Genomic DNA, 11904 nt, shown 5'->3' with positions numbered 1-11904 from the left:
AGGGTTTCCATTCATAATGTTCCTCTTGCACCCATTTAAGGGACACCCCACCTTGCATTGGATATGTTGGTGCTCAAAATTGCAGCCCTGATTTTGAGTTCTATTAAGAGATTAAGCCTTATAAATGCCTTTTGATGCCTATGTACCCAGTTGTACTTGAAAATCTTATCAGGTGTTTAATGCTTCTAACACCTTCCATTCAACATATCCACTTGTTCCATGAAGTTAAACTACCATTTTGAGTCATTTCATGAAGTCTTGTTTTGAGCTAGTGTCAAATCTGTATTTTCACCTGTGTCAAATAGCAATAGGAGGCCTTGTTTACAATTGAATATCTCACACCTAGAAATGTTTTGTGATTTTTTTCTTTGGGAGTGTCTAGTGTCCATACCTAAGAGCCTATTTTTTAGATTTCAAGTCATTTCAAGTTTTTTTGACTAGGTTTTGAATCCCTCAAAGTTAGTAGTTTACTGTTTTCATGTAGATGCACATTGCACATAATTCTGGGAAGCCCTGTTTGATGTGTTATAACTTTTGACCAATTGATCTAAAATGTTAAAATTCCTTTTGCATTGCATTTTAGATGTTAAAGAATTGTTATGTTTGAAGTTTCAGCTTATGATGAATCCATTTGATTAGTTTTCAAACGTGATTCCAAACACAATTTTTATCTTTTTACTGGTGTCAGCATTTGCAAATTTGTCGAAACCCCTGTTCATGATGTCATATCTTGAAATCCATTATAGATGATATTGAATGGACTATGCCACTATGTTTCCTCCAAAATAACTTTAAGTGCGCCAAGTTTTACATCTTGATGAATCCATTTGCACACTTTTATAGGTCAATTCCATTTGCAAAAAACCACTTTTCTGTCATTGTTTCCAGATAGCAATTCCAACTAGCCTACTTTGACTAATTGCCATTTGTGCCCTGTTATTCATCATGAGTCTAAATAATAGATCCATATTCTCCTCATGGTAGTGAACCAATGCCCCAGTTTTCATCTTCCCATGTGTCAATTTACCTAGCTTTTGAAGCCAAATGTAAACCTAGTTTATTGCTTTCTGACGTGTTTACTTCCAGGTAGTTCTAAAGAGTCAACTTTGATGTTCAATATCTTTTCACCCCAAATTTTCATGAGTGAAGATTTGAAAAGGTACAAAAGTGCAGAATAGAGAGTCAGTGTGTCAGATTTCAAAGCTTGATTAGATGTTCGAATTAGTTTTTAAGGCTAGTCAAAGGACCTCTTGGTGCAAAAGTAACAGATTGAAAAATGGGATAAAATGAGTTTCAAATGCTGATTCAATGGTCAAATTTGTTTCCAATCAGTAGCAGGTAGTCAATGGGCAAGTTAGAAGATTTAGTTGTCCAAAAATGAATTTTTTTTTAGCTGGACCCACTTTGGGGTCCGACTGATTCTGTAAGTTTGATAGATCATTGAATGGTCCAATAAACATTAAAGTTATCATAAATATTTTGAAGCATGAACAACCATCTTTAACACCCCCAAGATCATGTCCTAATAACAACAAAATTTATCATTATAAAGATGGAGTAAAAGGTTCTGAACTCTGGATAGATGGGTTAATCTGTACTTACAAGTTTATATCTAGTAGAAGTGGGTTGCATTCTAAAAATCAAATAGTAATTAGGAAATATTTTTAAAAAATATATATAATCAAGTTCTAGAATTAAGGTTCCAAATAATACTTTTTGGCACTATTGCTTTGTCCATTTTCACATGTGAGTATTACATTGATCAACTTCAATTGCCCTGGTGGGGAGTATTGTTGGCATGTGTAATTGCATTGATCTTCACATTTCCTATTGGCATTACTACTGTAACTACTAATCAAACTCTGGGCCTGAATATGATAATAGAATACATTATAGGTTACATCTCACACCATGAAGGAGAAAGTAGTTTGTTCATCTAGTAGGAAGACTTAGAGCAACACATCAAAGGAGTACAAGGCAAAGCCCATGTTTGGCAACATGACATGTTTTGAGAACAACATGACAGTTGTTGGTGTACTTGCATGATTAGAAGCTAGTGCCAAGATGTACATTTCAAATTTAGATTATGGATTAATAAATTCTAATATAAAGGAGCTTTTATTAGAAGTCGGGGAGCTCAAATGATGCATTGTTCATTATGATAGTGTTGGTCATTCAAATGGTATAGTAGAGGTGGTTTATGTTGAAATGAGTGATGTTGTTGTAGTTGAGAAGGGATACAATAATGTTTGATGGTAAACCAATGAAGCCAAGCATTGAAGTTCCATGCAAACAAAAAACTAGTGCAAGGAAGGAGTTTCACATAACAAGCATGCTAAGGGGAGTAGAAATTCCATGTCAAAAAATAGCAAAGCTCATGGTATGAAGAAAAACAAGTATACATCACCAATGAAAGAAAAGATAGTCAAATTACTAACCCATGAGCAAGAAGATAGAGTACCCCATGATAAAAAGAGGTAAGTAGTTTGAGAAGATGCCATGCCAAGTAAAACATGTTTGAACTCATGGAGAGGTGCCATGTATGAGCAATCTAAAGACCAATGCTGTAGTGAACAAGGAGCAGCATTGGAAGAGAAAGCTCATACAAAGTGGTAAAAGAGGAACACACCAGTTAGATGGAGAAGTGGCAGGGAATGGGTCATATAGATTTGTAGGTGAAAGAAAAAGCCTTTCTCAAGGCATATGATTGAAGGAGCAAAGCCCACGACTTGGGCAAGAAACGAGCACCAAGTAATGAGCACCCACCAAAGGAAAAGAAAGTGACAGTCAGTGGAGGAAAACATATCAAAAAGGCCCAAGCTGTAAGCAAAGAAGGATCCAAATGCATAAGTGTCTTAAAGACACGTTGGTTCTTGAAGCCACTCATGTGGTAGGCCTAGCCTACAGGTACAAAGTCAAACTATTTTGACTTGAAGAAAAGAAAAAGCAAGTGTATGAGCATGAGATGAAATCCAAGGCTGTACGGAGTTATGCTCATTTTAAGATCAAAGATTGAAATATTAATGCTTACGATGATATGCTCTGATCATAAGAGCATGAAAAAAATTTAAACATCTCTGGGTATACGTGTGAGCGTAAGAGTGTAAAGGGGTCTTGCACCCATGTGCATGGAAAGAAAAATTTAGAAGCCTCTGGTGTTACTGTTGTCACTTAGGTTTGCACCCTTGTCCAACGCCTATGCATGAGGACAACCTAGTGAAACATGGAAACAACCTCCAAGCTATGGGACTTGAACTATGAGGTTGAGTCTCCGGAGAAGGCCAGCTTCCTCTTACTGTCAGGGCGCACCTATCTATTCTCAGAAGGGAAAGGGAGAAAGAGAGTGTTAAAGAAAATCTACCTAGTCTGATCTAAGGAGGTGATGCACCAAAACAGAGTGTTCAGACTCATTCCTACCCATATATATACTACAAAACCAGAATAACACACAAAAGTCATACACATCCAGACTTATATCAATCAATAATCACATACAGATAAAAAAAAACCAATCGAATGACACTAGGAAAAGGAGATTTCACTTATGTATTATCCAATAGGCCAAAGATAGATACAGTACGCAGATCATTGATCTCAACAATACACCAATGGGAGGCAAGGCGATGCACATTCACACTGATGGCTGAAAGAGATGATACAGGCTATTACATGGCTCAGAGACAAAGGGGTTTTACACTGCAAGTCTGCAAGCAGTAGCAGAGAAAATCAGAAAGAATCGACCTTGAGAACAGATCACAAAATTTCCTTTATAGATCAGGCATAACTAAAGATTTTCGTGTTACATTCACTTCTTACCTATTGGCATTAACTTCCCATCTTGAGAATCCAATCGGGGATCTGATTGAAATCCTAGCCTGCATACCGAGAAAAATTTCTTTCTGAGAGAGCCTGGAGAACATAGAAACGGCGCCACAACATTCCCTGACATGGTAGATGGATCGATCGGATGGGTGGAGTGTCCTTATGTCCTGTATTCATTCCTGGTAGGTCGAAAATGATTGCGAAGATCAGTTCGCAAGATACGTCGATCGTCTCCCCATCTTGGTTCATGAATCATCCTAGCCTATCAGTCGACCCGATTTCTTATATGCCGACTAGGCCACGTGGGCCAACCGTAATCCTTTGTTTTACCACTTGGAGAGTCCTTCCGCGGTTGACCGCCTTCATCGAACTAATCACGTCACCCTACCATCTAACCGCTGGCCGTTAGCTAATCACCACGTCAAAAACCAGACCCGCGAGGACACGTGTCAATCGGGTGCAATGTCACCATGGTAAAAATCTTGTAGCTTCACTAAGGTGACATGGTGCCTACCGTTGATCTTTTTTCATCCGACAATCATGAAGACTCGTCTTGACCTCTCGTAACCCTATATTTCTATTGATTCGCCAAGCTCGCTAATACATGGCATCCTCCTGTTGGTTTGTTGGTCATCCTATCCTAACTGCTTCTGACGACATGAAATGAAGCCCTGCCAGGACACGTGGCGCACGGGTGCTATGTCGCCGATGCTAAAGTCTGGGCAGTTCTCGATGGTGAGATAGCGCCAGCCGTAGATCTTTGCAGATCTGACGATTAGAGTGACATCGTACTTCACTCGCTGTCCCTTTTGAAAACTACTGGGCCCATGGTACACCGTGTCCTAACATATACACATGGCATCATCTGATTGGTGAACTCGAGACTTGATCCATAGAATGGCCACGTGGCGGATGGGCGCTATGTCACCATGATAACATCTGCGCATCTTTGCCATAGCGAGATGGTGCCATCCATTGATGCAATCAAATTCGATGGTGGAGATCATAAATCTTGACTGTGCCAACCGTACTGATAGAGACTCTAGCTTGGTTACACCCGGCGGTTCCTTACTGGCCCAGCGGAACACCACCAGGCAATCTTGCGACCTGGCCTCATAGGGTGACCACGTGTCGACTAGGCGCCATGTCGCTATGGGAAAATTGAGGCTAAATTCCCATAGCGCCATAGCGCCCAACCGATGACATGTCCCTATTTGAGCATGGTTCCTTTTGATTCGCTGCCGTGGCATTGGGCTCTGCCAATTGGACAGATGAGGTACATAATGGGGCCTAATATTTTGTCTGAAGCTCTCGCTATTTATTTTCTTCGGCTTGCCAAACTTTACCCGATCGTTGCAACATTTTTTTGATAATGTGATCCGCCCGCCGACGTGAGCATCTCTGCCAGGCACTATGTTGCCATGGAGATTTTCCGATTGGCGTGCGATAGTGCCTGCGGTGCCAGAAAACTTTCTCGACCCACCCTCCGTTGTAGCCCAACCGCCGGGCCCACCAAACATGTGTCAATCGGGCGCGATGTCGCTGATACTATCTCCCGTGCAACTTTCGATGATGAGATCGCGCCGACCATCGATCCATCTAAAATCTGACAGAAGAGAAACTTTGGCGGGTCAGGGCATTAAAATAACAATTTTTTAGGCTAACCGTTGAACAAGCCACGGATTTGAATTTGAGTCTTTGGCGGTAAAACCAGAGGTAACACTTCTGGCGACTCACAGGGGGCATGAGCCTGCTCAATGCATGACCAGTGCCTGAGAATGATCCATTGGGCTATGGAGTCGGAAAGAGGACCAGGAGGCACAAAGCTGAGAGCTGCAAGAACCCTAACCCTCCTCAGCAGCATGAGACATGTCAAAAATGACTCACGAAGAGAGCCATGTGCTCATGCGCTTATTGAAAAATAGAAACAAGAAGGAAGCAACTGGATTAACTATGTACATGGATTCACAACCCTTCATAAACAGGGCTTCAGATAGATCCCATTGACTGGAATGGGTAGAATTTCACCACTTGGCCTGCTTAGTTGGAATGCGTTGGCCTGTTTGCAACTGGAAATCAGATAAGGGCCACTCCATAATAGGTCAAATTTGGAGTGCCTTCCTGGTTTTTCTCTGTCCGAGTCCCACTTGAGAAATAAATCTCCCTCTCTGAAGGTTCTGGCCCTTGCCTTCTTGTCAAAATTCCTCTTCATCTGTTGCTGGTGAATCTCTAGAGTTTTCATGGCTTTGTTTCTCTTTTCTTCCAACTCAATTAGTTCTGCCATTCTTACTGACATGGCATCATCTTCAACCAGTTCCAGCTGATGAGCCAACTCCAAGGATGGGAACTCCAATGAGATTGGGAGTCTAGCTTCCCTACCATATACTAGCACAAAAGGTGAATTCCCAATAGATCTCTTGGGTGTTATCCTATCAGCCCACAGAGCAGTCCTTAATTTCTTGTGACAGGTCCTCTGATTGTCTTCTATTGTCCTCTTCATAATTCTGATCAGATTCTTGTTGGAAGATTCAGCCAAACCATTACCCTGAGGATAGTAGTTCGATGATGTGCTCAGGTAGATATTGTGATTCATGGCCCATGCACAAATTTGGGTTCCAACAAAAGACTTGGCATTATCTGAGATGATAGTAGAAGGAGCACCAAATCTAGATACAATTCCATCAAGGAATTCAACAATTGATGGCTCTGTGGCATCCTTCAAGGCAACTGCCTCTGTCCACCTAGTGAAATAATGAGTAGCAGCCAAGATCCATTTATGACCTGCACTAGATGGAGGATTAATGGGGCCTATAAAATCCAACCCCCACTGAGTGAAGGGCTGATCCACCTGAATAGGATGAAGAGGAAGAGCTGCAAGTCTCTGTTTGCCTGAGAAAAAAGCACATTTCTCACATTTCCTCACATACCTGTAACAATCATGGAACAGAGATGGCCAATAATATCCAGCCCTCATGATCTTTATAGCGGTTGTTCTTGCAGAGAAGTGGCCGCCATCAGGGCCATCATGGAGTTCTCTAATCACCCTTTCAGCCTGATCCTCTTCAACACACCTCAACAGGGTCCCATTAAAATCCCTCCTGAATAGGATATCGTCAATCACAACATAGGGAATGGATTTTAGTCTATATTGTCTTCTTTTAGTTCTGTCCAATCCCTGAGGGTATCCATTCCCTAATAAGAAATTCTTCATGTCATTTATCCAGCTCCTTGGACCATCAGCGTACCTTTCTTCCTGTTGCTCTGCTATCACCATGGAAACTTCTTCATCTGAGTTCTGATCTGATAACATTTCTTTACATAATCCTCTTCCTCTTACCAATTTGGTAATCTAAATGTCAACATCATATTCCATCACCCTAGTGATCCATCCAGCTCTCTTCTCACTAACATCTTTGTTTAATAGGAAGTCTTTTACACTTGCATGGGGTACCAAAAAATGGATCTTATTATGGGATAAGAGGTGTCTGAACTTCTTCAAGGCTCTAATGACTGCAAGGGCTTGCTTCTCAACAAAGCTATACTTATCTTCATATTCCTTAAGCCCTTCACTAAAGAAGGCTATGGGCTGCTCCTCATTCTTGTCATTTGTTTGGGTCAAGATAGCAGAGATACTTGACTCACCACCTGAGGTGTAGAGGATGAAATCTTTCTCAAATTTTGGGTTCATGAGGGTAGGGGCCGATGCTATGGCTGCCTTGATCTTTTCAAAACTCTTCTTCCCCTCCTTGGTCCATGAGAAGACCATATCTTTCTTGAGCATGGCTGTAAGGGGTTTCACCATGGTGGAAAGATTAGGAAACTTTATCCTACCAAGGAAACCTTCTTACAAAATTTATCCTACCAAGGAAACTTTGTAGCCCTTTCTTGTGTTTAGGGAGAGGAAGGGCAAGTATTGCTTTTGTCCTTTCTGGATCAACAGTCAATCCATCCTTAGATACAATGTGTCCCAATAGTTTTCCTTGGTTTGTAGCAAGGACACATTTGGTTGGGTTGAGAGATACCCCAAACTCTCTACATCTTAGAAATACCTGTCTCAAATGATCAAGATGATCCTCCACATTCTTGGAATACACAGTTATATCATCAAGGTATACCAAGACAAACTTGTCAATTAATCTTCTGAAAGCTACCTCCATTGCCTTTTGGAATGTGGCACCTGCATTTGTTAATCCAAATGGCATTTTGCAATAAGCATAAGTGCCCCATTTAGTAGTAAATGCTATCTTGTATCTATCAGACTCTTTAACCAGCACTTGGTTATAACCAGAAAACCCATCAAGAAAAGAGAATCTCCTTGACCCAATGACCTTGGACAGAATTTGCTCCATAGAAGGGAGAGGATGGTGATCTTTAAGGGAAGCCTGATTGAGATCCCTAAAGTCCACACACAATCTGATTTCTCCATTCTTCTTCCTCATAGGGACAAGGTTAGCTACCCATGATGAGTGTTTGATGGGAAAAATTATGTTAGTCTCAATCAGTTTGGATAGTTCTTTCCTCATTAAAGGTTCAATCTTGGGATTCACTGGCCTCTGTTTTTGCCTTACTGGTTTGACCCTATCAACTAAATCTATGGTATGCTGAAACAAACTAGGGTCGAACCCCTTTAAATCATCATATGTCCAAGCAAATACATCACTAAATTCTTGACATAGATGAATGAAATCTTCTTGATCAGCTTTAGAACATACCTTCCCCATGTTAAGAGATTTTCCATCAGCAATAGTAACTGGGGCATGGTCATCCTTTTCTACAGCTAGATTCATCCCTTTGCCTCTTGTTTGATCATCAGGGTTAAAGATGCCTTCCAAGGTAATGAGACCCTTGGGCAGCTTGTTGGAACTGAGATGAATGATCTGATCACCATATTGATCTTGTAGTCTTAGCTGATTTCTCCCTAAAAATTTTGCTTCATTCTGCAAGAAGCTCACAATTTTCTCATCAGACTCGAACACTTGCCAATGAGTATTATTATCAGGAACAGTAGGCATCACCACTACCCTTATTTGTTGTTTCTTTTCTTCCTCAAGATTCCCTGGCACATCATAAGATGCACCCACTGCTGCAAGTCTATCAGCATGTTTATTTTCTTTCCTAGGAATGCTCTGAATGTTAAATGCATTGAAACCCTCAAGCAAATCCCAGACTCTATGTTTATAAGACTTGAGCAAGCCATTTTTGGTAATATTCTGATTTCTCACTTGGTTCACTACCAACTCGCTGTCCCCATATACTTTCAAGGCTTGAATTCCCCTCTTTTGGGCAAGTAGGAGACCTTGGATCAAGGATTCATACTCGGCCACATTATTGGTACAACTGAATTGGAACCTAAAAGAGAAGTAGTATCTTATTTGTGTAGGAGAGATCAACATAACACCATCCCCTGATCCATTTCTATTCCTTGAGCCATCAAAGTACATACTCCATACTCCATTTATGTCATCATTAGTCCTAACAAGGTCAGGAACTTGAACATCTTTCTCTATTATGCAATATTTACTAAGGCCTGTCTCAAGGGTTTCCGACATAGGTTCAAACTAACATGTTTTTGCCCACTCATCCAAGAAGAAATTAGGAATCTCTGCTATGGAAGTGACAGGCTCGTTTACTATGTTATTTTCGTTCACCTCTAGGATAGGGATATTCATATTGATGAAGTTGGGAGTGTAGGGTTCAGTGTGATGAAGGGCTTGAGGTTCTGCTCTTATTGAAGCATTGGCCCCATATTTGGTCTTAAATGACATGTAAGACCAATCAACAGATATGAATCCACCAATTTGAGCAGTGAAGTCTCTCGAAAGACAGATGGCAAAATAGGGCTTAACCTCACCAACAGATATGCCTTGAATCACAGTACAACTAGGGCATGCATGTAGGGCCATTTCCACACTTCTAAGGATCCCTATGGTTTTGACAGTACTCCCATCTAGTTGTAACACATCCCTAACAATGGGCTCATATTTCATCCCTAAAGAATCAGCAACACACCTAGGCATTACTGAGCTGCTAGCCCCCGAATCTATCATGCAATTATGGACTAATTTGCCCCCTATAATCAAAGAAACATAAAATGGAGGAGGTCTAACCTTTTTATTTGCCTCCACATCTCCTGGTGGTTGTACTAAACTAGTGGCACTCTCCATGGTAGATGACTAATCCTTGGGCTCAATCCTTTCCAATTCTTGCTGCAGCATCTTCCTCTGCATTGGTATGGTAGCAACAGCATCCCACATGGAAATGTTTACATTGGTCTTCTTCATTTTCTCTACCACACTTAATGGGGCACTAGGGATTTTGGTAGAAACTTTGGGGGCTACACTTACAAGAGGTTGAGATGGGGCAACAAAAGGATCACTTGCATCCTCATTTCTCGGACCTTGCTTTTGCTGTTGTGAAGTGTTTGTTTGCTCATTTGCTGTTTGTGTGTTAGCTATAACACTTGAAGTTGAGGCCTGCTTAGGAGAAGGAGCAGCATGTTCCATAGCTCTCTTCTTGCTTCTTGTGTTATGAGCAATGGAGTCCTAGTTTACATTACAATGTTCCTCCATCTGGTGATTCATAAAAGAGCAATCACCCTGCCTCTGAACATATGATGCCTCCTTCGGATGATCTTCTTTGTGTGATTGCTTTGCTATGGACTCCTGGATAGTTAGGGCCAAATAAGATTCTGCTTTCTGACATAGGCAGTAGGTATAAGAATAGTTACATGAGGGACAAAAATCTTGGTCTTGGGCCAAGTTATTTTGAGGGACTATAGCTCTGTTCTAATTTGAGCCTGAAGAAGAAGCATGACTATTCTGCCTATTCTGATCAAAAGAGCTATTCCACTGATTAGGAGGCCTACCACCACTTGGAGCTTGATATTGCAATTGGGGAGGCTTGCCACCTTGGGCCTGCTGTCTTTCTAAGGCCACCACCTTGTTACTCATCTTTTGTATTAGAGAAAAACTATCCTCTAGTCTCTTCCCTTGGTCCTTCAACTCCCTCCCCTACTCTTGTAATATTTTATCCAGGGTCTTTTCTCTTTTATCTGCATTCAGTACTAGACCTTGGAGCATTTCCTTGAGTTCATCTATTCTGTTTGAGGATGTGGAAGCTTGGGGAACTGGAGTAAGGGCTTGCGATGTAGAAATTGTAGGGAGAGGGGCTATTGCTGGTTGGTGGTTGGGAACATCAGGAAAGAAAGGCATAGGAGGCCTTGGAGCCAACTTTCCTCCTTGTATTAGAATGTTCTCAGCTTTTATGGCTGTCTCATAAGCATTAGGTAATGTATCTCCTCCCATAGTTTGGATTGTGGTGGCAATATCACTGTTAAAAGCTCTAAGGTAATGCAAGAAGGCATTACCAGGGGTAGGTTTCACTATAGTAGGTATTCTATCCCATGTCTTTTGGAATCTATAATTAAAATCAGTCATACATTCATGGGGGGCTCTTTTTATTGTAGTCAGTTGCTCTAATAGTGACAAATGGTCACTCTTATCCTTGAAATGTTTGCATAATCTTGCTCCTAGTCCATCCCAATCAGTTATGGAACCATGAGCTAAGCCTCTATACCACTGTAATGCTTTTCCTTTTAAAGATGAGGCTAGAAGTCTGACAGCAACATCATCTTCTGTAATACCATGAATATTGCAGACATTCGCTACCTCTTAGATATGCTCCAGGGGGGAAATAGAAGTTTCACTAGTAAAATCAGGTATGCTTTTTAGTGCAGCTACTGGTATATCATGTCTTTGGGCTAACAACAGAGGACTTCCACCATTAAAGGTGGCAAAAAGATGAACTCTTGGCTGTGCCATATAAACAAGTGTTCTATTGATGAGTGCTGATGGCAATCTAGGCCGAGTTCGGACAGTAGGAGGAGTAGAGACAGATCTCACAGGTATATTGATTATTACTCCACCTCTAACTGGTGATAATGAAGCTCTAGCCCTCCTTCTTCTAGGACTTGAAAGTGAGAGTTCTTGATATTGAAAATTACCTCTAGAAGACGCCCTTATTTCAGCTTTGGGCATGAATTTCTGCAACTTTGGCCTAAAACCAGATTTGTTGATGCTCAGA

Source organism: Cupressus sempervirens, chromosome 5 (genome assembly GCF_028749045.1).
Source record: "Cupressus sempervirens isolate cs-2001-9-10 chromosome 5, ASM2874904v1, whole genome shotgun sequence".
Lineage (NCBI taxonomy): Eukaryota > Viridiplantae > Streptophyta > Pinopsida > Cupressales > Cupressaceae > Cupressus > Cupressus sempervirens.
Note: the sequence above shows the minus strand (reverse complement) of the source record.